Here is a 25,924-nt window from a genome sequence, read left to right on the forward strand (position 1 = left end):
TTGAGTGTATGTAAACTTCTGACCCACTGGGAATGTGATGAAAGAAATAAAAGCTGAAATAAATCATTCTCATTCTGAAAATAAAGTGGTGATCCAAACTGCCTAAAACAGGGAATTTTTACTGGGATTAAATATCAGGAATTGTGAAAACTGAGTTTAAATGTATTTGGCAAAGGTGTATGTAAACTTCCGACTTCAACTGTACACGTCACACACAGAGTCAAGCTAATAGACGACACACACCTTTAAGTGTAAGAGACTGGCAGGGTTTTCCCCTTCCATCCCGACCCCCAACAGCTCCAGTTCCTCCCCTTGCAGAGGTATTTCAATGCTGCTTCTCTCTGCTCCACGCTCTGATCTCATTCCCTTTAAGATGGAGTCCTCAGTAGAGGGAAACAGTGCCACTGGCCGTCCCACCACCGTTGTTACTGTTTTTGTTGCAAAGCTGAGGAACGTCGAGCAGCTCCTCAGCTCTTCTATTGGTTGTGCATTAATGTCAGAGGGGAAAAAACATTGTTTGTTGTAGCTTCTTTGTTGTAATGTCGCAAACGGTCATGGCTGTTTTTTTAATATATTTTCTTTACCCTTATTTTACCAGGTAAGTTGACTGAGAACACATTCTCATTTACAGCAACAACCTGGGGAATAGTACAGGGGAGAAGAGGGGGATGAATTAGCCAATTGGAAGCTGTGGATGATTAGGTGGCCATGACGATATGAGGGCCAGATTGGGAATTTAGCCAGGGTTCACACCCCTACTCGTACGATAAGTGCCATGGGATCTTTAGTGACGACAGAGAATCAAGGCCACACGTTTAACGTCCCATTCGAAAGACGACACCCTGCAATGTCCACAACCACTGCCCTGGGGCATATTTTTAGACCAGAGGAAATAGTGCTTCCTACTGGCCCTCTAACACCACTTCCAGCAGCATCTGGTCTCCAATCCAGGGACCGACCAGGACCAACCCTGCTTAGCTTCAGCAGTAAGCCAGCAGTGGGATGTAGTGTGGTATGCTGCTGACCACTAAGGACCCCCCCCCCGCCCCACCTCACACACACATACAATACCATCACTCTCCTCAAAAGCCTGAACTTTGTTTTCTTTGATTTTACATCTCGCCCAGAGAAGTGACAGTCTCTCATTCAATCCCCCTTAAGGTCACACCCCAGCGCTGTCCAAACACAAAAGAAAATCACACCACCAAATCCCTGCTACCAGTAATAAATAGAGAGAGAGAGAGAGAGAGAGAGAGAGAGAGAGAGAGAGAGAGAGAGAGACGTTGGTAGGGGTTAAAGACAGACTAACCACATTTTTTGGGAAAGGTCACTTCACAGACAGATGGTCATTACGCACTGCTAATGTTCCCCGTCATAACAGAGCCCGATCTTTTATTCCCATTATACCGGTGGTTGACCGTTCGCTGGGAGCCAGGAGATGGACACGTTTGTCTGGCCTGGCAGAGTATCAATCACAGCGGCGCTATGACCAACGAGAGCGGCCAGTGGGAAGTTAATATCAGGCTTATGAGATAAGACAAATAGGAGAGCTGGCTGCCTCTTACACTTATTCCTCTGTCTCTCTGAAAGGGGCCCCAACACAAATGAGTTAGACAAGGTGGGATCTGTGTTAGGGAGTGCTGTCACCTTCTGTTAGGTCCAACTGGAGTGGCACTGTGTTGTGTTTGGTGGCGTTAGCATTCCTAGATAACACTCAATCTGCTGGCTGGGCTCACGGAGTCAGGGTCCAGGGGAGCTGGATGAAGTCGCAGCCATACCAATTTCCTCATGAGGGAGAGGACTCAATATTCATGTGAGACAAAGCGTCTACGATGATTGGGGACAATAATGGAAAAAGCGGTATGAATCTCAGCGATGACCCCTCATTCAGCTATGTCGTGTCGCCATAACCTGACAAGTTGCTGTGATGTACTTCTCTTGTTTTTGAGGGACTGCACATTAATCAATGTCGGCAACCAGCAAGAGTTGCATGTTAACTGAGGTGTGTTGTGTCAAAACAGGGAGAAAACCCACAGACCCAATCAGTCTCCTCAACAGGAGGAGATGTACTACTGTACAGGACCTATGCCTGTATTTTCCACTTATTGCTGTACAAAACAAAATGAAAGTCTACATTTATGAGAAACTCAAAATGTCTACAAATGATCAGAAATTATACCAGGTTTGAGGTTAACTCTATTTCATTCAGGGGATGAATTGTAAAGTGACATTAATTTTCTATGAAAATTTTCACAATTTTCAATTCACATATCCAAATTTCAATTTCAATTAATTCCACTGAATTGAATTGAAAAGACACTTCACACACAACAAAAGAGACAAAGAAAAACAGGCAAGGTTTTGCTTGTACAGTATTGTTTCCAGAGGGAGCCATGAGATATTTCCACAGCGTTGAACAACAGTGCTATAGCTAGCTAATGTGTTAGAGGTTAAGTCTGTCCACCAGGGCATAGCCTCAAGCACTGATAAATATGGTGCTAATAATGCAGCTTCAAGGACCAGATACCCAGCCAACCGAGAGGTAAACAGGCCTGCTAGCCTGCTATCATTTCCAAACAGTAGTATCCCAGCTGGTACATAATGTTCTTAGAACCATTTGATTCTTAGAGCTTGGTGAGAGCATGGTTGTCCTATGGATATTTTGCATACAACCTTCCCACAACATTCTGGGAATGGTGCAGGATAGTTGTTTGGCTATGGAACATTTTCAGTACATTTAAGGAACCTGACCAAAAAAAACTAATTGGTATTTCAATACTTTAACAGAACGTTTCCTAAAAGTTCGAACTTGGTTACCTTTAATTTCAATTTTGGTAATGTTCTAGGAACGTTCTCCAACTATTTTGATATTGAGCATAACGTTTCCTACATGTTTTCTCATGGTTCTATTTAATGTCATGTTTTCAAATTGTTCCGAGAACGTTTCGAAAACGTTCCATAAATGCCCCAAGAATACTTTAGGAACGTTCAGACAACTTTCTAAGAATGTTATTTAAAAACATATACATTCCGTTCTCAGCATCAACACAAATCTCTCTGTCCTCTATCTTATTAAGTGTGTCCAGGTGTGTTGGCTTCGCCCATTAATTTTCCTACACCTGAAGTTAATGAGTGTTTCTTTCCTTTGAATTGGGTTCTGTTTGAATAGACTAAAATGAACAGTTTTATATGTGTAAAAAAACATTGCACTCTAGCTCCATCCTGGTGGCTCAGTGGACTAATTCCATGGATAGAGAACAGAAGATTATATATTGGAATCTCACTGATGCTGTGTCACAATAAAATTTAAATGTGTTTGCATGATTAATGCCTAAGGAAATTAATTTCTATGTGTCCTATCTGTGCTTGTAGTTTAAAAAAGTTAACCCAAAACAAGCTAGCAGTGTTATTACAAGTCTTATTGAAACATTCAGTGAACGTTTTAAGGAAGTTATTAAAAAACCTCTAGGAGCGGAACCAAATGTGCTAGCTGGGATGGCCTCAACCCTTCACCTGGGACATGACACAAGGGACTTCCATGAAGCTTTGCCTGGGTGTAACGCCCTGGCCATAGAGAGGGGTTTTTTGTTCTTTATTTTGGTTAGGCCAGGGTGTTACATTGGGTGGGCGTTCTATGTTTTCTTTCTATGTGTTTGTATTTCTTTGTTTTGGGCCGTGTGTGGCTCCCAAATCAGGCACAGCTGTAGTTCATTGCTGTTGATTGGGAGTCACACATAAGTGCATGTTTTTCCGTTGGGGTTTGTGGGTAATTGTTTCTGTTCAGTGTGTTAGCTGTCAGTACTGTTTGGCTGTCGGTTGTTTCTTGTTTTGTAGTTATATAGTGTTCTTTCTGAATTAAATTATGAACACTAACTCCGCTGCACCTTGGTCTTCTTCCGACGACAGACGTTACAGAATTACCCACCAACAACTGACCAAGCAGCGGAGGATGGAGAAGCGACAGGAGTACAGCTTGATGGACTCGTGGACATGGGAACAAATCCTGGACGGAGAGGGACCATGGACTCAGGCTGGGGATTATCGCCTCCCGCAGTGGGAGTTTGAAGCGGCGAGAGCGGAGAGGCGATACTATGAGGAGAGAGAGCGCAACGAGCACGAGAGGCAGCCCCAATAATTTTTTGGGGGGGGCACACGGGACAGTCGGCGGAGCCGAGGTCGGAACCAGAGCCAGCCGGGTTGACATTGGAGGTGAGCGAGGGGTACGAGGCAGAGACTGTGACGGAGTTAATTGGGAAATTAAAGGAGAAAGAGATGAGAGAGCTGCTAGTTTGGTGCATAAGGCACGGCATTCGCCCTACGGAGCGTGTCGTGGAAATGATGTCACCTGAGGCAGCTCTCCATACTCGTCCTGAGGTGCGTGCTGGTTGTCTGGTGAAGACTGTGCCTGCGCCCAGAAACAGGCCTCCTGCATGTCTTCCCAGCCCTGCACGTCCTGTGCCTACGCCCAGAACCAGGCCTCCTGCATGTCTTCCCATCCTGGTCAAGCCCGTGCCTCCTCCACGGACCAGTCCTCCAGTGGGTCTACCTATCCTGGTCAAGCCCGTGCCTCCTCCACGGACCAGTCCTCCAGTGAGTCTCCCCATCCTGGTTCATCCTGTGCCTCCTCCAAGAACCAGTCCTCCAGTGGATCCCTCCACCCTGGTCTCTCCTGTGCCGCCTCCTCAGACCAGGCCTCCCTCATGTCTCCCCAGCCTGGTGAATCCTGAGCCGGATCTGCCAGACTGGCCCGCCTGTCCGGATCTGCCAGGGTGCCCCGCCTGTTCGGATCAGCCAGAGTGGCCCGCCGTGCCGGCGCTGCCGGAGTGGCCCGCCTGTCCGGATCTGCCAGGGTGCCCCGCCTGTCCGGATCAGCCAGAGTGGCCCATCTGCCCGGAGCTGCCAGAGTGGCCCGTCTGTCCTCCGGCCCAGCCCGAGTGGCCCGCCTGTCCTCCAGCCCAGCCCGAGTGGCCCGCCTGTCCTCCGGCCCAGCCCGAGAGGCCCGCCTGGCTGGATCAACCCGAGTGGCCCGTCTGCCCGGATCAGCCAGGGTCGTCCGCCAGCCGGGTGAAGCCAGGGTCGCCCACCAGACCTTCGGCGTGGCCAGGTGCGCCACCAAAGAGGGCGACGCCAAGGGTGGGGCAGAGGCTACGTCCCGCACCTGAGCCGCCGCCGTAAGAGGGCCCACCCAGACCCTCCCCTTCAGTGTCAGGTTTTGCGGCCGGAGTCCGCACCTAGGGGGGGGTACTGTAACGCCCTGGCCATAGAGAGGTGTTTTTTATCTTTATTTTGGTTAGGCCAGGGTGTTACATTGGGTGGGCGTTCTATGTTTTGTTTCTATGTGTTTGTATTTCTTTGTTTTGGGCCGTGTGTGGCTCCCAAATCAGGCACAGCTGTAGTTCGTTGCTGTTGATTGGGAGTCACACATAAGTGCATGTTTTTCCATTGGGGTTTGTGGGTAATTGTTTCTGTTCAGTGTGTTAGCTGTCAGTACTGTTTAGCTGTCGGTTGTTTCTTGTTTTGTAGTTATATAGTGTTCTTTCTGAATTAAATTATGAACACTAACTCCGCTGCACCTTGGTCTTCTTCCGACGACAGACGTTACACTGGGATAGAAGTGGAGGATGAAGAAGGGTTGGGCACTGCATTCTGATCATGTGCCTGCAAGCTACTGTATGTGTGCAGATGTTTAACCTGTTAGGGCTAGGGGGCAGTATTGACACGGCTGGATAAAAAACGTACCCGATTTAGTCTGGTTACTACTCCTGCCCAGTAACTACAATATGCATATAATTATTGGCTTTGGATAGAAAACACCATAAAGTTTCTAAAACTGTTTGAATGGTGTCTGTGAGTATAACAGAACTCATTTGGCAGGCCAAAACCTGAGAAGATTCCATGCAGGAAGTGCCCTGTCTGACAATTTCTTGCCTTTCTTGATTATCTCTATCCATTACAGAGGATCTCTGCTGTTACGTGACACTTCCTACGGCTCCCATGGGCTCTCAGAAGGCGGCAAAAAGCTGAATCGTGGCTTTGCAGCCTCCGGTTGAAAAAAAGTAGCGCGTTTGGGTAGTGGCTGGTTACAGTAGTGTGAGACTCAGGCACGTGCCCGCGTCGACCGAATGCTTTGTTTTCTTTCCTCTGTTTACCTAAACGCAGATTCCCGGTCGGAATATTATCGCTTTTTTACGAGAAAAATTGAATAAAAATGGATTTTAACCTCTATGGGCTAGGCGGGACGTAATCGTCCCAGCTACGTAACAGCCAGTGTAATCCAGTGGCGCAATTTTCAAATACCTTAAAAATCCTATGACTTCAATTTCTCAAACATATGTACCATACGGTCAAGCTACTCCCACAACAGCTCAATAGGGTTGAGATCCAGTGACTGTGCTGGCCACTCCATTGTAGACAGAATACGAGCTGACTGCTTCTTCCCTAAATAGTTCTTGCATAGTTTAGAGCTGTTCTTTGGGTCATTGTCCTGTTGTAGGAGGAAATTGGCTCCAGTTAAGCGCCGTCCACAGGGTATGGCATGGCGTTGCAAAATGGAGTGATAGCCTTCCTTCTTCAAGATCCCTTTTACCCTGTACAAATCTCCCACTTTACCACCATCAAAGAACCCCCAGACCATCACATTGCCTCCACCATGCTTGACAGATGGTGTCAAGCACTCCTCCAGCATTTTTTCATTTTTCTCATGAAGCTGCCAGTTGAGGACTCTGTTTCTCAAACTAGACACTCTAATGTACTTGTCCTCTTTCTCAGTTGTGCACCAGGGCCTCCCACTCCTCTTTCTATTCTGGTTAAAGCCAGTTTGCGCTGTTCTGTGAAGGGAGTTGTACGAGATCTTCAGTTTCTTGGCAATTTCTTGCATGGAATAGCCTTCATTTCTCAGAAGAATAGACTGACGAGTTTCAGAAGAAAGACAGTATTTGTTTCTGGACATTTTGAGGCTGTAATCGAACCCACAAATGCTGATGCTCCTGTCGTGTCTTTGGGGTACCATTAAACTGAAGACATGTTTATCAATTAACTCCCTGTAATTATTATCACGCGATCAAACTGATTCATCGTTTAATTGTAATTAACTAGGAGATCGGGGCACCAAGGAAAATATTCAGATTACAAAGTTATAATTTTCCTAATATAACTTTCCTATATTATAACATTATATATTATATTATATTATAGTATAGGCTGATTATCTTCTGGTTTAAATGGTGTATTTTACCTCGCGTCCAGTCTCATTCCAAACGTCGTAAATTGTTGTATCTGCACGAACCCAGTCTTTACTAAGAGTCATCCAAACATCAATTGTCTTAAAATCATTTATTTACTAAACTAAGTAATTCACATAAAGTATACAAACAGTAATTATCATCACAACGAATAGGTAGAGTAATGTGCCCTAGTGGGCTAAAACAGGCATGGCTGGTGTCTTGTAGAACAATGGGTCATAAAATGTTCAGCTGAGGAGGTACACGGTTCATTAACCTCTACGTAACAGCCACTGCCAGCCTGTGGCGCGATTTTCAAAACCTTAAAAATCCTATTACTTCAATTTCTCAAACATATGACTATTTTACAGCCATTTAAAGACAAGACTCTCGTTAATCTAACCACACTGTCCGATTTCAAAAAGGCTTTACAACGAAAGCAAAACATTAGATTATGTCAGCAGAGTACCAAGCCAGAAATAATCAGACACCCATTTTTCAAGCCAGCATATAATGTCACCAAAACCCAGAAGACAGCTAAATGCAGCACTCACCTTTGATGATCTTCATCAGATGACAACCCTAGGACATTATGTTATACAATACATGCATGTTTTGTTCAATCAAGTTCATATTTATATCAAAAACCAGCTTTTTACATTAGCATGTGACGTTCAGAACTAGCATACCCCCGCAAACTTCCGGGGAATTCGCTAACATTTTACTAAATTACTCACGATAAACGTTCACAAAAAGCATAACAATTATTTTAAGAATTATAGATACAGACCTCCTCTATGCACTCGATATGTCCGATTTTAAAATAGCTTTTGGTGAAAGCACATTTTGCAATATTCTAAGTACATAGCCCAGGCATCACGGGCTCGCTATTTAGACACCCGGCAAGTTTAGCACTCACCATAATCATATTTACTATTATAAAAGTTTGATTACCTTTTGTTGTCTTCGTCAGAATGCACACCCAGGACTGCTACTTCAATAACAAATGTTGGTTTGGTCCAAAATAATCCATCGTTATATCCGAATAGCGGCGTTTTGTTCGTGCGTTCCAGACACTATCCGAAATAGTAAAGAAGTGTCGCGCGCATGGCGCAATTCGTGACAATAAAATTCTAAATATTCCATTACCGTACTTCGAAGCATGTCAACCGCTGTTTAAAATCAATTTTTACGACATTTTTCTCGTAGAAAAGCGATAATATTCCGACAGGGAATCTCCTTTTCGGCAAACAGAGGAAAAATCCCAAAGGCGGGGGCGGTCGGGGTCACGCGCATAAGCCCAGTGTCCCTTGATCGGCCACTTGAGAAAGGCGATAATGTGTTTCAGCCTGGGGCTGGAATGACGACATTCTGTTTTTTCCCGGGCTCTGAGCGCCTATGGACGACGTGGGAAGTGTCACGTTAGAGCAGAGATCCTTAGTAAATGATAGAGATGGAAAAGAAGTTCAAGAAATGGTCAGACAGGCCACTTCCTGTAAAGGAATCTCTCAGGTTTTGACCTGCCATTTGAGTTCTGTTATACTCACAGACACCATTCAAACAGTTTTAGAAAATTTAGGGTGTTTTCTATCCATATGTAATAAGTATATGCATATTCTAGTTACTGGGTAGGAGTGGTAACCAGATTAAATCGGGTATGTTTTTTATCCAGCCGTGTCAATACTGCCCCCTAGCCCTAACAGGTTAATATTAACAATTGACATGCTAATCCTTTGCACATGAACTCTCACTCATTTGAGAACAATTGCAATCAATATATATTTACGCTCAGTGTGTCGTCGGGATCCTTGTTGGAGCGTCGTTCTGATGGAGCTCTCTCTCTCTCTCTCTCTCTGTTAGAATGGATCTTTCAAAGCGACATTCATTAATGTCGTCATAGAATGGATGTTTCGTTGGTCTTCGCGTTCAATGATATAATTTACTTAGCTGCAGACTAATAATTAATATCAAAGACTTGTTCTTATTCTGTCGGTATCAATAGTCTAAAAGTTAACCACGTGGTATAGTTCACTTTCAGTAGAGTACTTGGATGGTAAAACCTATTGGCCAACTCGCAATGGAGTGGAGGCCGGGTCTGGAGAAATGTAAATCAGGGTATAGTTTTATAGTGAACATGTCACATGACGCCTGGTCCTGTCTGTGTCCCTGGGGGCGTGCCGATGACTGAGTTAAGCTTGGTACAGAAATATAATTCTATCACATTAACATCAGTACCTAGCATCTCAATGTATTACAAATAGCTTTATCCTTATTAATACATTCTATACAACCATGTGGATGCAAGTCTCAAGGCTGAGGCTATTATATAAACCGTTTTATGGTAATATGGCTATATTGTCTCTTCTGAGTATCACAAAATTGTACCAAGCGGACCAGTTCGTAGCTGGATTCTTCACCAATCTTTCATACCTTCTCCAGAACACAAATGTCGCTTGGCTCCCCAATTCTGTGAGTTGGAAGAATTTCCTGTGTCTCTCTATGGGCCATGTGGCAAGAGATTCTCCTCTTAGAGTTTTTACAACCCTTTCACACAGGGCCTGGGTGGGGGGAGGTAGGTTGGGGGATGGTGCAAAGGGGGGAGGGGGTCAACTGTCCTCCCTGTACTCAAAGAGGCCAACGTCATGACACTCCATATACTCAACTAGTCTAAAGGCCAGTTTTATTGCTTCTTTAATCAGCACAACAGTTTTCAGCCGGGCTAACATAAATGCAAAAGGGGTTTTCTAATGATCAATTAGCCTTTTAAAATGATAAACTTGGATTAGCTAACACAACATGCCATTGAAACACAGGAGTGATGGTTGCTGATAATGGGCCTCTGTACACCTATGTAGATATTCCATAAAAACTCTGCCGTTTCCAGTTACAATAGAAATTTACAACATTAAAGACGATGCTACCAAATACTAATTGAGTGTAGGTAAACTTCTGACCCACTGGGAATGTGAAGAAAGAAATCAAAGCTGAAATAAATCTTTCTCTCAACTATTATTCTGACATTTCACATTCTTAAAATAAAGTGTTGATCCTAACTGACCTAAGACAGGGCATTTTTACTGGGATTAAATGTCAGGAATTGTGAAAAACTGAGTTTAAATGTAGTTGACTAATGTGTATGTAAACCTCCGACTTCAACTGTACATGGATGAAAGCTTCACAGCAGACTGCAACCCCTTTTATATGATATCCTGTGTTTCTGTTTAGTTTGCACAGCTTGTATGGTCCATTGTGTTCCACTGATTTCAAAATGTGTAAGCATTGCATGGCACGATCATCGTCCAGAAAGTAGTCCATCGCAACTTTTCCCCACTGACCTTTGTCGAATGCGCCTGATAAATTCAGGGCAGCAATGTTATTGAGAGCAGTAGCAACATATTTGCAGTCCTCCATGGCTACTGCATTAGAAACAATTATTTACGCATTACAAACAGCTCAATTTATAGGCACAAAATGCAGCACCGACCAATCAAAACTCATCTCTTGGCATGTCCAGCCCACTCATTATCTCAACCAATCATGGCTAGCGGGAAGGTTTGCTCGCTTTTTCTGTGGCTAAACCAACTAGGCTTGTAATTTAACAATTTTATTCGTATTTACAGATGACATACATGTTTGATATTAAGGCACATGAAAGTTCACATTTTCGAGGGATTGCCAAAAAACACATTTTGATCAATTATTTTTTTTTTTCGTTCAAAAGGCTCTCCTGTAAAGTCGTGACTTGTGACATACGCCAGGTTTCCTGAATCTGGTCACATTTACTCCTGATGCACCCTCTACAACCATTTTGACTATTATTTGACCCTGCTGGTCATCTATGAATGTTTGAACATCTTTAAGAACGATCTGGCCTAAATGGTCATATACTCATATAATCTCCACCTGGCAAAGCCAGAAGAGGACTGGCCACCCCTCGGAGCCCGGTTCCTCTCTTGGTTTCTTCCTATGTTCATGCCTTTCTAGAGATTTTTTTGTTTGTTGCCACTGTGCTTCTAAATCTGCATTGCTTGCTCTTTGGGGTTTTAGCATGGGCTTTCTGTATAAGCACTTTGTGACATCTGCTGATATAAAAAGGGCTTTATAAAACACATTTGACTGATTGATTGGCATAGTTCCAGGTCCATGGGTTATTACAGTCTGACATCAAACATTAACAACAAGACACGTCGTCGCTAACTACCTTAAACAGCCATTGCTTCCATCCAAACCGTTTGGTTTAATCTCTTCTTTCCAGCTTGCTTTATTTTAACGGAGGCCTTATTTTTGTGTTCAGTGGCTGATGAGCACCAACATATTTTATCTCTACATGTTCTTCATAATGCATAGTTTGAAAATGATTTGCTAGGAGATAGTCAAGCTAGAAGACGATAAATAACTATGAAGTCCAATCAAAGCTACCAGAGATGATTTATCCGTGGGCAATGACATTGAGCCTTCTTGAGTGGGCTAATGTGTCTCTATGGCAGCACCCAAGGGCTGAAGCTGCCTGACCACATAACCAATAAATCTAAATCATATCAAATGTTTTTTGTCACATACACAGCTTACAGCAGGTATAAAAGGTGCAGTAAAATGCTTTTGTGCTAGCTCCCACAACATTACAGTACAATATTTAAAAATATAAAGTGGGTAGTGTCTTGGTTGTGCAGTTGAATAAATAGTATATACTAGAGCAGCAATGTTGACTGTGTGTGTGGGAGTCTGTGTGCATGTGTGTGCTTGTGTGTGTGTTTATGGGTGGTTGTGTGTGTGTGTGTGTGTGTGTGTGTGTGTGTGTGTGTGTGTGTGTGTGTGTGTGTGTGTGTGTGTGTGTGTGTGTGTGTGTGTGTGTGTGTGTGTGTGTGTGTGTGTGTGTGTGTAAGGGTTGGATGTGTGGAGAATCAGTGCAAGTAGTTGTCTAGGGTGCAGATAGTCTCTAAGGTATTTAGTATTTTTGGTATTTTATTAGGATTCCCTTGCAAAAGCAGCAGCTACTCTTCCTGCAGGTCTGTTTAGGGAGACAGCTAGGGTTACCTTGCGGTAGAAGCTGTCTCAGAGCTTGTTGGTAGGAGCCCCAATGCTACGATACCACTTGCCAGATGGTAGCAGAGTGAACAGTCTGTGGCTCGGGTGACTGGAGTCCTTGGCGACCTTCCAGTCATTCCTCAAGCCTTGTTGTTGGTGTGATTGGTCCATGTCAGGTTCTCTGTGATGTGCACGCCAAGGAACTTGACGCTTTTGACCCTCTTTACTGCAGCCTTGTCGATTTCGATGGTGGCATGCTCCCTCCCCCTTTTCCCGTAGTCCACAATCAGCTCCTTTGTTTCGCTGACATTGAGGGAGAGACTGTCTTCCTGGCACCACTGCCAGGATTATAACATCCTCCCTGTTGTTGAGTGGCTTCACTGCAAGTATATTGTATGTTTGAAATATTCAATAAAAACACAATATATAAAAACATTATTTGAAATATTCAACAAAAAAAATATATATAAAAAAATTATAAAGTTAATGATGGTGTTGGAGTCCTGCTTGGCCACATAGTTGTAGGTGTACAAAGAGTACAGGCGGGGGCTGAGCACACACCTATGGGGCACCCCTCTGTGCGGAGGTGTTGTTGCCTACCCTCACCACCTGGGGTCTGCCTGTCAGGGAGTCCAGGATCCAGTTGCAGAGGGAGGTGTTCATACCCAGGGCCTTGAGCAGTACGTGCTGTGGCTGCACACTGTCCCAAAGAATTCACTCACCATTCCGAACCTTTCAGCACCCAGCATTCATGCTCAGCCAATTACCTGCAACCAGAGAAGATCAACGAGGGCTAACCCCTGGCTAGACCCTTCGCAAGAGAGTACTGAGGGAGGCTGAAACAGCTGCATAAGGGAGCAGGGAGCTGCTTACTCAAACAAAATGAACCAAAATAACAATACAAAAGGGATGCGATCACATATACTTTATTAGTCTTTTTTTGCAGCAATCGACCATGAAGGCCTGATTCACGCAGTCTCCTCTGAACAGTTGATATTGAGATGTGTCTGTAACGTGAACTCTGTGAAGCATTTTTTTGGGCTGCAATTTCTGATGCTGGCAACTCTAATGAACTTATCCTTTGATCTTTTATTGCCATAATTTGGACTTGGTATTTTACCAAATAGGGCTATCTTCTGAATACCACCCATACTTTGTCACAACACAACTGATTGGCTCAAATGCATTAAGTATCATTTTTAAGGAAAGACCCAGATGCAGACAGTGTCGAGGTAACAAAAGTGTATTACTAGAACAGGGAGCAGGCAAACCAACAGGTCAAGGGCAGGCAGAGGTCAGTAATCCAGATCAGAGTGCAAAAGGTACAGACCGGCGGGCAGTCTCAGAGTCAGGGCAGGTGGAGGTCAATAATCCAGTGTGGTGGGACAAGGTACAGGACGGCAGGTAGGCTCAGGGCAGGTAGAATGGTCAAAACCGGGAAAACTAGAAATCAGGAACTTTAGAAAAGACAGGAGAAAGGGGAAAACCGCTGGTAGGCTTGACGAACAAAACGAACTGGCAACAGACTAACAGAGAACACAGGTATAAATACACAGGGGATAATGAGGGGAGATGGGAGACACCTGGTGGGGGTGGAGACAAGCACAAAGACAGGTGAAACAGATCAGGTTGTGACAAGAAGGAAAGAAATTCCAAAGCTGTCATCAAGAAAAAGGGTGCTACTTTGAAGAATCTGAAATATAAAACATATTTTGATTTGTTTAACCTGTTGGGGGTAGGGGGCAGTATTTACACAGCCGGATAAAAAACGTACCCGATTTAATCTGGTTATTACTACTGCCCAGAAACTAGAATATGCATATAATTATTGGCTTTGGATAGAAAACACCCTAAAGTTTCTAAAACTGTTTGAATGGTGTCTGTGAGTATAACAGAACTCATATGGCAGGCAAAAACCTGAGAAGATTCTGTACAGGAAGTGCCCTCTCTGACCATTCCTTGAGCTTCTTGACTCTGTTTATTGAAGACTGAGGATCTTTGCTGTAACGTGACACTTCCTACGGCTCCCATAGGCTCTCAGAAGGCGGGAAAAAGCTGAATGATGTAATTCCAGCCACTGGCTGAAAAACATTAGCGCTTTTGGCAAGTGCTCTATCAGAAGACAATGGGCTGAGGCGCGTGCACGAGTCGACCCCATGTTTTTATTTTCTTTCGTCTTTGAACCTAAACACAGATTCCCGGTCGGAATATTATCGCTTTTTTACGAGAAAAATGGCATAAAAATTGATTTTAAACAGCGGTTGACATGCTTCGAAGTACGGTAATGGAATATTTCATTTTTTTTTGTCACGAAATGCGTCGTGCGCGTCACCCTTCTTTACCATTCGGATAGTGTCTTGAACGCACGAACAAAACAGAGGATATTTGAACATAACTATGGATTATTTTGAACCAAACCAACATTTGTTATTGAAGTAGAAGTCCTGGGAGTGCATTCTGACGAAGACAGCAAAGGTAATAACATTTTTCTTATAGTAAATCTGATTTTGGTGAGTGCTAAACTTGGTGGGTGTCTAAATAGCTAGCCCTGTGATGCCGGGCTATCTACTGAGAATATTGCAAAATGTGCTTTCACCGAAAAGCTATTTTAAAATCGGACATAGCGAGTGCATAGAGGAGTTCTGTATCTATAATTCTTAAAATAATTGTTATGTTTTTTGAGAACGTTTCTCGTGAGTAATTTAGTAAATTCACCAGAAGTTTGCGGGGGTATGCTAGTTCTGAACGTCACATGCTAATGTAAAAAGCTGGTTTTTGATATAAATATGAACTTGATTGAACAAAACATGCATGTATTGTATAACATAATGTCCTAGGGTTGTAATCTGATGAAGATCATCAAAGGTTAGTGCTGCATTTAGCTGTGGTTTGGGTTTATGTGACATTATATGCTAGCTTGAAAAATGGGTGTGTGATTATTTCTGGCTGGGTACTCTGCTGACATAATCTAATGTTTTGTTTTCGTGGTAAAGCCTTTTTGAAATCGGACAGTGTGGTTAGATTAACGAGAGTCTTGTCTTTAAAATGGTGTAAAATAGTCATATGTTTGAGAAATTGAAGTAATAGCATTTCTAAGGTATTTGAATAACGCGCCACGGGATTCAACTGGCTGTTGAGTTGGTGGGACGATTTCGTCCCGCCGACCCTAGAGAGGTTAACACTTTTTTAGTTACTATATGATTCCATATGTGCTATTTAATAGTTTTGATTTCTTCACTATTATTCTACAATGTAGAAAATATAAAAAATCAAGAAAAACCTTTGAATGAGTAGGTGTGTCCAAACTTTTGACCTGTACTGTATGTTTTGTAACTCTCCATCCCCCACCTAAGCATGTCAAGTAACCTTTGTACATTTTGTTTTTAGGTACGAAGACAGCACTTCCTCTCCCTCTTGGTGAAAAATGTTAAGCTGTTGTCTCATAGAGAAAGATAGAGTAGCGGATGGACAGACATACAGACACTAACAAGCCTGAGAGGAGTCCCATCCCAGAATGACTGACATTAAGATCACATTGGGGGACATAATGCAATTTACCTGTCTCATCAGCTAATGGAGAGCAAATCCATTTTCTCCCAAACAGGAAGGGCCACATACATTAACGTGATTGCGGTGCAGAGTCAAGTGGGCGCGGCTAATGAGAGCTGATGTGATTACTGTCCACCACTCATTTGAAAATTCTGCAAACAAAATAAACCCTAAACCCCATATAGAGCAAGGAAGAGAATGGGAGTGAAATCAAAAACAAAACCTGGGAAAACAAAAACAAGACTCTGGGCTGCGGACGTGACCATCTAGCTCTGTAGAGGGTCTGCAGTAGACGTTTCGATCAACAACAAACAAATAGAGAATAAGGAAGGGAATGAGAAGGTGTGGAGTGGCTGGTGTTTGAACAGTATCTCACTGAAACTTTCCAGTCGACAGGAGAATGGCTTAGAGGGAATAGAATCAGAGTTGGGTACAAATAAGATAAAGGTCTCATCTCCTCCTCTCCTCCCATCCCCTTCTCCTGTCTACTCGCTGGATGATAATGTACTTTTGTTTTGTGAAGTTTAAGTGCACCTCTGCTCTCTTCTCCTCTATTTATCTCCCATTACCTCCCTCTTTCTATTTCTCTCTGTTCATACAAGGTGACTTCCAGAGTGGTCTGAGACTATAATGTGCTGTAGAGGTTACAAGGAGAGGAGCGTTTGGTGGCAGTAGCACGCTGTGTCTCTCTCTCTCTCCCTCTGTTTTGTTTCTGCTTCAGATCCGACAGAGAGATTGATACAGTAGTGTTATTCAGGGGAGAGGAGAGCGGTTATCTGAACCCAGCCTAACAATTTCATTCCATTAAGTTATGCAAAGTGTGTGAGAGTAGGAGGAAAGGAGAGAACAGGATAGACCATAGATGCCCATAACTAGAGGGAGATCCAGAATGAAGTAATATGCTAAACTGTCTCTCCTCAGGCCCACAGGACACCATTTTAATTTCCAGCGAGAAGTTCACTCACTAGCTTTTTCTCTGAGTCTGTTTTTCCTATCCACACACACATACATACACACACACACACACACACACACACACACACACACACACACACACACACACACACACATACATACATATATATATATATATATATATATATACAGTTAAAGTCGGAAGTTTACATACACTTAGGTTGGAGTCATTAAAACTGGTTTTTCAACCACTCCACAAATTTCTTGTTAACAAACTATAGTTTTGGCAAGTTGGTTAGGACATCTACTTTGCGCATGACACCAGTAATTTTTCCAACAATTGTTTACAGACAGATTATTTCACTTATAATAAACTGAATCACAATTACAGTGGGTCAGAAGTTTACATGCACTAAGTTGACTGTGCCTTTAAACAGCTTGAAAAATTCCAGAAAATGATGTCATGGCTTTAGAAGCATCTGATAGGCTAATTGACATCATTTGAGTCAATTGGAGGTATACCTGTGGATGTATTTCAAGGCCTACCTTCAAACTCAATTTCTCTTTGCTTGACAGCATGGGAAAATCAAAAGAAACCAGCCAAGACCTCAGAAAAAAAATTGTAGACCTCCACAAGTCTGGTTCATCCTTGGGAGCAATTTCCAAACACCTGAAGGTACCACGTTCATCTGTACAAACAATAGTATGCATTTATAAACACCATGGGACCACGCAGCTGTCACGCCCTGACCCTAGAGATCCTTATTATTCTCTATATTTGGTTAGGTCAGGGTGTGACTCGGGTGGGGCAATCTAGTTTTCTTATTTCTTTGTTTTTGGGCGAGTGTGGTTCCCAATCAGAGGCAGCTGTCTATCGTTGTCTCTGATTGGGAATCATACATAGGCAGCCTGTTTTCCACCTGTGTTTGTGGGAGGTTGTTTTCTGTTTAGCATCTGTTGCCTGACAGAACTGTGCATTTTCGTTTTTCGTCTTTTGTTATTTTTGTTTGAGTGTGTTGTGAAAATAATGAATCATGAACACTTACCAAGCTGCGCCTTGGTCCACTTCAACTGCCACTTACGACAAGTGTTACAGCAGCCATCATACCGCTCAGGAAGGCGACGCGTTCTGTCTCCTAGAGATGAAACTACTTTGGTGCGAAAAGTGCAAATCAATCCCAGAACAACAGCAAAGGACCTTGTGAAGATGCTGGAGGAAAAAGGTACAAAAGTATCTATATCCACAGTAAAATGAGTCCTATATCGACATAACCTGAAAGGCTGCTCAGCAAGGAAGAAGCCATTGCTCCAAAACAGTGATTAAAAAGCCAGACTACGGTTTGCAACTGCACATGGGGACAAAGATTGTACTTTTTGGAGAAATGTCCTCTGGTCTGATGAAACAAAAATATAACTGTTTGGGCATAATGACCATTGTTATGTTAGGAAGAAAAAGGGAGAGCCTTGCAAGCTGAAGAACACCATCCCAACCGTGAAGCACGGGGGTGGCAGCATCATGTTGTGGGGGTGCTTTGCTGCAGGACGGAATGGTGCACTTCACAAAATAGATGGCATCATGAGGGAGGGAAATTATGTGGATATATTGAAGCAACATCTCAAGACATCAGTCAGGAAGTTAAAGCTTGGTCGCACATGGGTCTTCCAAATGGACAATGACCCCAAGCATACTTCCAAAGTTGTGGCAAAATGGCTTAAGGACAACAAAGTCAAGGGATTGGAATGGCCATCACAAAGCCCTGACCTCAATCCTATAGAACATTTGTGGGCAGAACTGAAAAAGCATGTGCGAGCAAGGAGGTCTACAAACCTGACACCAGCTCTGTCAGGAGGAATGGGCCAAAATTCACCCAACTTATTGTGGGAAGCTTGTGGAAGGCTACCCGAAACATTTGACCCAAGTTAAACAAAAAATGTATAGGCAATGCTACCAAATACTAATTGAGTGTATGTAAACTTCTGACCCACTGGGAATGTGATGAAAGAAATCAAAGCTGAAATAAATCGCTCTCAACTATTATTCTGGCATTTCACATTCTTAAAATAAAGTGGAAGTCGGAAGTTTACATACACCCTTAGCCAAATACATTTAAACTCATTTTTCACAATTCCTGACATTTAATCCTAGCAACAATTCCCTGTCTTAGGTCAGTTAGGATCACCAATTTATTTTCAGAATGTGAAATGTCAGAATAATAGTAGAGAGAATGATTTATTTCGTATTTTATTTATTTCATCACATCCCAGTGGGTCAGAAATTTCTACTTGCGTACTATTGTTTGTACAGATGACCGTGGTACCTTCAGGCATTTGGAAATTGCTCCCAAAGATTAACTAGACTTGTGGAGGTCTACAATTTTTTTCTGAGTTCTTGGCTGATTTCTTTTGATTTTCCCATGATGTCAAGCAAAGAGGCACAGAGTTTGAAGGTAGGCCTTGAATACATCCACAGGTACACCTCCAATTGACTCAAATGATGTCAATTAGCCTATCAGAAGCTTCTAAAGCCATGACATCATTTTCTGGAATTTTCCGAGCTGTTTAAAGGCACAGTCAACTTAGTGTATGTGAACTTCTGACCCACTGGAATTGTGATACAGTGAATTATAAGTGAAATAATCTGTCTGTAAACAATTGTTGGAAAAATTACTTGTGTCATGCACAAAGTAGATGTCCTAACCGACTTGCCAAAACTCTAGTTTGTTAACAAGAAATTTGTGGAGTGGTTGAAAAACCAGTTTTAATGACTCCAACCTAAGTGTATGTAAACTTCCGACTTCAACTCTATATCCTCATTAGGTAGTTTTTTTGTGGCAGGAAACCGGATGGGTGAAAGTGTGGGGGGTATGAATAATTAAAACAAAATAAAATGAATAAAATTAACAAAACGGGTAAATAATCTTATCATATCCACCAGCTGTGTAGATACACCACCTCCCCACACCCCCACACCCTTTCCTTCCCGTAAAAACACAAACACGAGGCCTAAGCTGCTTATAAATATTTGTAATTAAAAACGGAATGGGGAAGCAGGGCAAGTAACAACTTTATCACCCCAGCCACTGCTGCTCCAGGTATCTTTGATGCCGAAACAACCATCTTGATCTGACAGTTTAGTTTAGGGAGAGACTTCAATCGGCTTTTCTCACTCCTCTCTCTCACCCTACCTCATCCTCTCCTCTCCTCATCCTCTCTTCTTTCCACAGACACTCACCTGTTTAGGACTTCATTAGCTGTTTGTATCATATTTCATCTGTATTTGCCATACTTTTGAAAACTCCTCAGTCCTTTTTTATTATGTATTTATATCCTAAAAATGAACACAAGCTCTTCTCTCCGAAGATCAATATTTTACAGTTACATAACAGTCCAAAAACTGTCCAATTTGTCCAATGTTCCTCTGTGCCGAGTCTTTGAGCCTCTTACTAAGTCTGTGGAAGATGGGTTGTCAATCATTATTGTTGCATGGCAACATATATCATTCTTGAGCTATTGCGTGTTTATGTAACTTATGCTTGCTGTATTCATGTAACTCGTGTATCTTATTCTCTGTAATAACAGACCATACAACAGGGTATAAAACTTTGAGTCCAACTCTGAAAGAGTATCATATTTTCAGCAAGTTCGAAGAATTTGTTTTGTTGACTAAAGAATTAAGATTTCATTCAGACAGCAAAACTTTGTTAAAAGAGAGTAGATTTTGAAGGTACAACTTCAGTGAGGTTTGTGAAGCCCCTCGTGGTGGCCTTGTCAGGAGAAGCTGGTTAACTTTCACATCATTCTACAGCTGCAGACTAGGAGATGGGAGCACTGTGTCCTACTTAGCCGCATCTCTCTCTCTCTCTCTCTCTCTCTCTCTCTCTCTCTCTCTCTCTCTCTCTCTAAAAATGATGACTACAGAATCATACAGGAGAAAAAAGACTACATTTCTGTTTTGTTCCTGCCAGTTAATGACACGCTTTCATTCCTGATGATGGCTGTCTTGTCGTACTGCAGTATCCTTGACTGACAGGTCCACTGGTGATTGAGGCGTGGCAGGGGGTGGGAAAGGGAGGGTGTGTGTGAGGGTGAGACGAGGGGGAGTTGGAAATCACACAAACATAGTTTTATCACAGGATCAGACATGTTGCTTACCCATACAAAGAGTACTGTAGGTCTGAAGCTGTTTCATTACCTCTTTGAACACTAACTTTGTGGCTGGTTGATGCAGCACTCAAAATATTATCCCTGGTCTCATCTCTTGTCCTCTATCTCTCTCTCGCTCTCTATCTTCTACCCCCACTCCCCCCTCCTACAAGTTGGTTGTTTCTGAATTATCTGAGCTTAACATAGTCAGGTGAGACTATTGTAGAATTATTTTATGAGAGATATTATTATCAGTCAAATTCATTTGTAAAGCCCTTTTTACATCAGCCGATGTCTCAAAGTGCTATACAGAAGCCAAGCCTAAAACCCCAAACAGCAAGCAATGCAGATGTAGAAGCACCTTGGCTAGGAAAAACTCCCTAGAAAGGCAGGAACCTAGGAAGAAACCTAGAGAGGAACCAAGCTCTGAGTGTGGCCAGTTCTCTTCTGGCTGTGCCGGGTGTTGATTATAACAGTACATGGCCAAGATGTTCAAACTTTCATAGATGACCAACAGGGTCAAGTAATAATAATCACAGTGGTTGTAGAAGGTGCAACAGGTCAGCACCACAGGAGTAAATGTCAGTTGGCTTTTCATAGCCGATCATTCAGAGTTAGAGACAGAGAGTGGAAACAACAGGTCTGGGACAAGGTAGCACGTGTGGTGAACAGGTCAGGGTTCCATAGCCACAGGCATAACAGTTGAAACTGGAGCAGCAGCACGACCAGGTGGACTGGGGACAGCAAGGAGTCATCAGGCCAGGTAGTCCTGAGGCATGGTCATAGGGCTCAGGTCCTCTGAGAGAAAGAGGGAGCATACTTCAAGGACACTGGACACTGGATAAGACATTGTCCTTTGTTATTATAAAGTAGATGCTGTGTAGTTCTAAAATATGGTGAATCAGTTGTTTGGAATTTAAATAGTAATTGATTAACTACCTAGCAACTAATTCGCTGCTAACATAGGAACTCTATGGCTGTCAATGTGGTCAGTTCATCATTCAATATGTCTACATTGCAAGTCATCCATCCACCATCTAACAGACCTTCAAACTACATAAACCTCTATGGGCTAGGTGGGACGCTTGCGTCCCACCTACTCAACAGCCAGTGTAATCCCGTGGCGCGATATTCAAATACCTCAAAAATGCAAAAACTTCAATTTTTCAAACATATGACTATTTTACACCATTTTAAAGACAAGACTCTCATTAATCTAACCACACTGTCCGATTTCAAAAAGGCTTTACAACGAAAGCAAAACATTAGATTATGTCAGCAGAGTACCCAGCCAGATATAATCAGACACCCATTTTTCAAGCTAGCATATAATGTCACATAAACCCAAACCACAGCTAAATGCAGCACTAACCTTTGATGATCTTCATCAGATGACAACCCTAGGACATTATGTTATACAATACATGCATGTTTTGTTCAATCAAGTTCATATTTATATCAAAACCCAGCTTTTTACATTAGCATGTTTTGTTCAGAACTAGCATACCCACCGCAAACTTCTGGTGAATTTACTAAATTACTCACGATAAACGTTGACAAAAAACATAATTATTTTAAGAAATATAGATACAGAACTCCTTTATGCAATCGCGGTGTCCGATTTTAAAATAGCTTTTCGGTGAAAGCACATTTTGCAATATTCTGAGTACATAGCCCGGCCATCACGGCTAGCTATTTTGACACCCACCAAGTTTGGCACTCACCAAACTCAGATTTACTATAAGAAAAATTGGATTACCTTTGCTGTTCTTCGTCAGAATGCACTCCCAGGACTTCTACTTCAACAACAAATGTTGTTTTGGTTCGAAATAATCCATAGTTATATCCAAATAGCTCCGTTTTGTTCGTGCGTTCAAATCACTATCCGAAGGGTGACGCGCCGGCGCGTTTCGTGACAAAAAAATTCTAAATATCCCATTACCGTACTTCGAAGCATGTCAAATGCTGTTTAAAATCAATTTTTATGCGACTTTTCTCGTAAAATAGCGATAATATTCCAACTGGGCGACGATGTATTCGTTCAAACACTGAAAGAAAAAAAAAATTGTCGTCTCGTGCATGAGCGCCTCAGTGTCATTGTTCCCAGAAGGACCACTCACCAAAACCCCTGCTGTTTTTCGCCCAGAGACTGCAGAGCTATCATTCCACTTTCTGGCACCTTCCTAGAGCCAATGAAAGCCTTAGAAAATGTCACTTTACAGCACAGATTTCGATAGAGAGGCTATAGAAGGCCAAGAAATGGTCAGACAGGGCACTTCCCGTATAGAATCTTCTCAGGTTTTGGCCTGCCATATGAGTTCTGTTATACTCACAGACACCTTTCAAACAGTTTTATAAATTTTAGAGTGTTTTCTATCCAAATCTAATAATTATATGCATATTCTAGTTTCTGGGCAGGAGTAGTAACCAGATTAAATCAGGTACGTTTTTTATCCGGCCCTGAAAATACTGCCCCCTATCCCAAACAGGTTAAATTGTTTAACTTGGGTCGAACTTTTCAGCTTCCCACAATAAGTTGGGTGAATTTTAGCCCATTCCTCCTGACAGAGCTGGTGTAACTGAGTCATGTTTGTAGGCCTCCTTGCTTGCACACACTTTTTCAGTTCTGCACACACATTTTCTATAGGATTGAGGTCAAGGCATTGTGATGGCCACTCCAATACCTTGACTTTGTTGTCCTTAAGCCATTTTGCCATAACTTTGGAAGTATGCTTGGGGTCATTGTCCATTTGCGATCAAGTTTTAACTTCCTGACTGATGTCTTGAGATGTTGCTTCAATATGTCCACATAATTTTCGTCCCTCATGATGCCATCTATTTTGTGAAGTGCATCAGTCCCTCCTGCAGCAAAGCACCCCCACAACATGATGCTGCCACCCCCGTGCTTCATGGTTGGGATGGTGTTCTTTGGCTTGCAAGCCTCCCCCTTTCTCCTCCAAACATAACAATGGTCATTATGGCCAAACAGTTCTATTTTCGTTTCATCAGACCAGAGGACATTTCTCCAAAAAGTATGATCTTTGTCCCCATGTGCAGTTGCAAACCGTAGTCTGGCAGTTTTGGAGCAGTGGCTTCTTCCTTCTGAGCAGCCTTTCAGGTTATGTTGATATAGGACTCGTTTTACTGTGGATATAGATACTTTTGTACCTGTTTCCTCCAGCATCTTCAAAAGGTCCTTTGCTGTTGTTCTGGGATTGATTTGCACTTTTCGCACCAAAGTTCATTAATCTCTAGGAGACAGAACGCATCTTCTTCCTGAGTGGTATGACGGCTGCGTGGTCCCATGGTGTTTATACATGCGTACTATTGTTTGTACAGATGAACGTGGTACCTTCAGGTGTTGGAAATTGCTCCCAAGGATGAACCAGACTTGTGGAGGTCTACAATTTTTTTCTGAGGTCTTGGCCGATTTCTTTTGATTTTCCCATAATGTCAAGCAAAGAGGCACTGAGTTGGAAGTGAGGCCTTGAAATACATCGACATGTACACCTCCAAATGACTCAAATGATGTCAATTAGCCTATCAGATGCTTCTAAAGCCATGACATCATTTTATGGAATTTTCCAAGCTGTTTAAAGCACAGTCAACTTAGTGTATGTAAACTTCTGACCCACTGGAATTGTGATACAGTGAGTTAGAAGTGAAATAATCTCTCTGTAAAAAATAGTTGGAAAAATGTATTGTGTCATGCACAAAGTAGATGTCCTAACCGACTTGCCAAAACTGTAGTTTGTTTACAAGAAATTTGTGGAGTGGTTGAAAAAGGAGTTTTAATGACTCTAACCTAAGTGTATGTAAACTTCTGACTTCAACTGTATACAGGTTAGAATCTAGCTACATATTCAGATAGTTAACGTTTCTAATTTTGTCTGAAAGTTGTTTTCATTGCAAGCTAAAGCTTGCTGTTAGCTAGCCAGCTGGAGTTCGATGGCTGGCTTGCTATCTTACAATGAACCTAACATTAACTTTAGCTTGCTATGACAATCGGTTTGTATTGCTAGTAACGCTGCCCTATGGATTAGGATTATAGTTCATTTTTTAGCTATCTAGCTAACGTTAATGTGACATGTCTAAACAAAAGATCCCAAGTTAAAGCGTGCTGTTAGCTAGCTAACATTAGCTGAGGTTAGGTAGCTTGCTAGCTAACATTAACTTACGTGTATAAAGTGTGTGTAATGTTAGTGATGTTTTTCAGAATGTCATTTCGCATTGCTGGTTGTAGCCTAGTGTTATTTAGCTAACATTGAACTCATTGGTTAACTTCAGCTAGCTATGAAAATCGGTTTGTATTGCTAGTTAAAGCTTGCTGTTAGCTAGCCACCTGACGTTAGATGGCTGGCAAGCTACAGTAGCTAACATTACCTGTATGAACTGTGTGGTGATATCTCAGAATGCCATTTCACATCTATTGTATAATAATGCTAAAATATTTGTTTCTGGAATTAATTTGCATTAATCAGTAGAACACGCCTGAATCTAATCCACAATACATACAGTCATCAAAAAGAGAGCTGGCCCAAGCAAGCAAAGGCAGCAGCTCAGTCATCAACTACATGCACCATTTCTTCAACTACGGAGTTGGGAAAATCCGTGTGGACCTGAATTGTGATAACTGCAGTGGCCAAAACAATAACAAGTTTGTGCTCTGGTATTGTGCCTGGTGGACCATGCACAAGCTCCACCACAATCTGGACCTTCCCTTCCTGATCACGTCTATCACTGATATCGTTGTTCTTGTACATACTGTATATTTTATTTATATTGACACTATCTATTTCTGATATTGCTACTATACAAGTAACCATTTGGCTGTACCATTTACACCTTCTGTAGAGACCATCCACTTAGCAAGACTTAGTATAAATATTGATATGCAAAATTAATATTGATATGTGTGGTCGTAACATGATTTTGTGACATACCACAACAATATAATGTGGCCGTATCAAGTGTCCACCACTTAAATATATGGTGCATGCTTCTATTTATGTACTGTACATGTGCACCTCACTCAGGTTTCAACTCAGGTTGCATGGCCTTAATTTATGTAT

This window comes from Salmo salar, chromosome ssa10 (genome assembly GCF_905237065.1).
Source record: "Salmo salar chromosome ssa10, Ssal_v3.1, whole genome shotgun sequence".
NCBI classification, from domain to species: domain Eukaryota; kingdom Metazoa; phylum Chordata; class Actinopteri; order Salmoniformes; family Salmonidae; genus Salmo; species Salmo salar.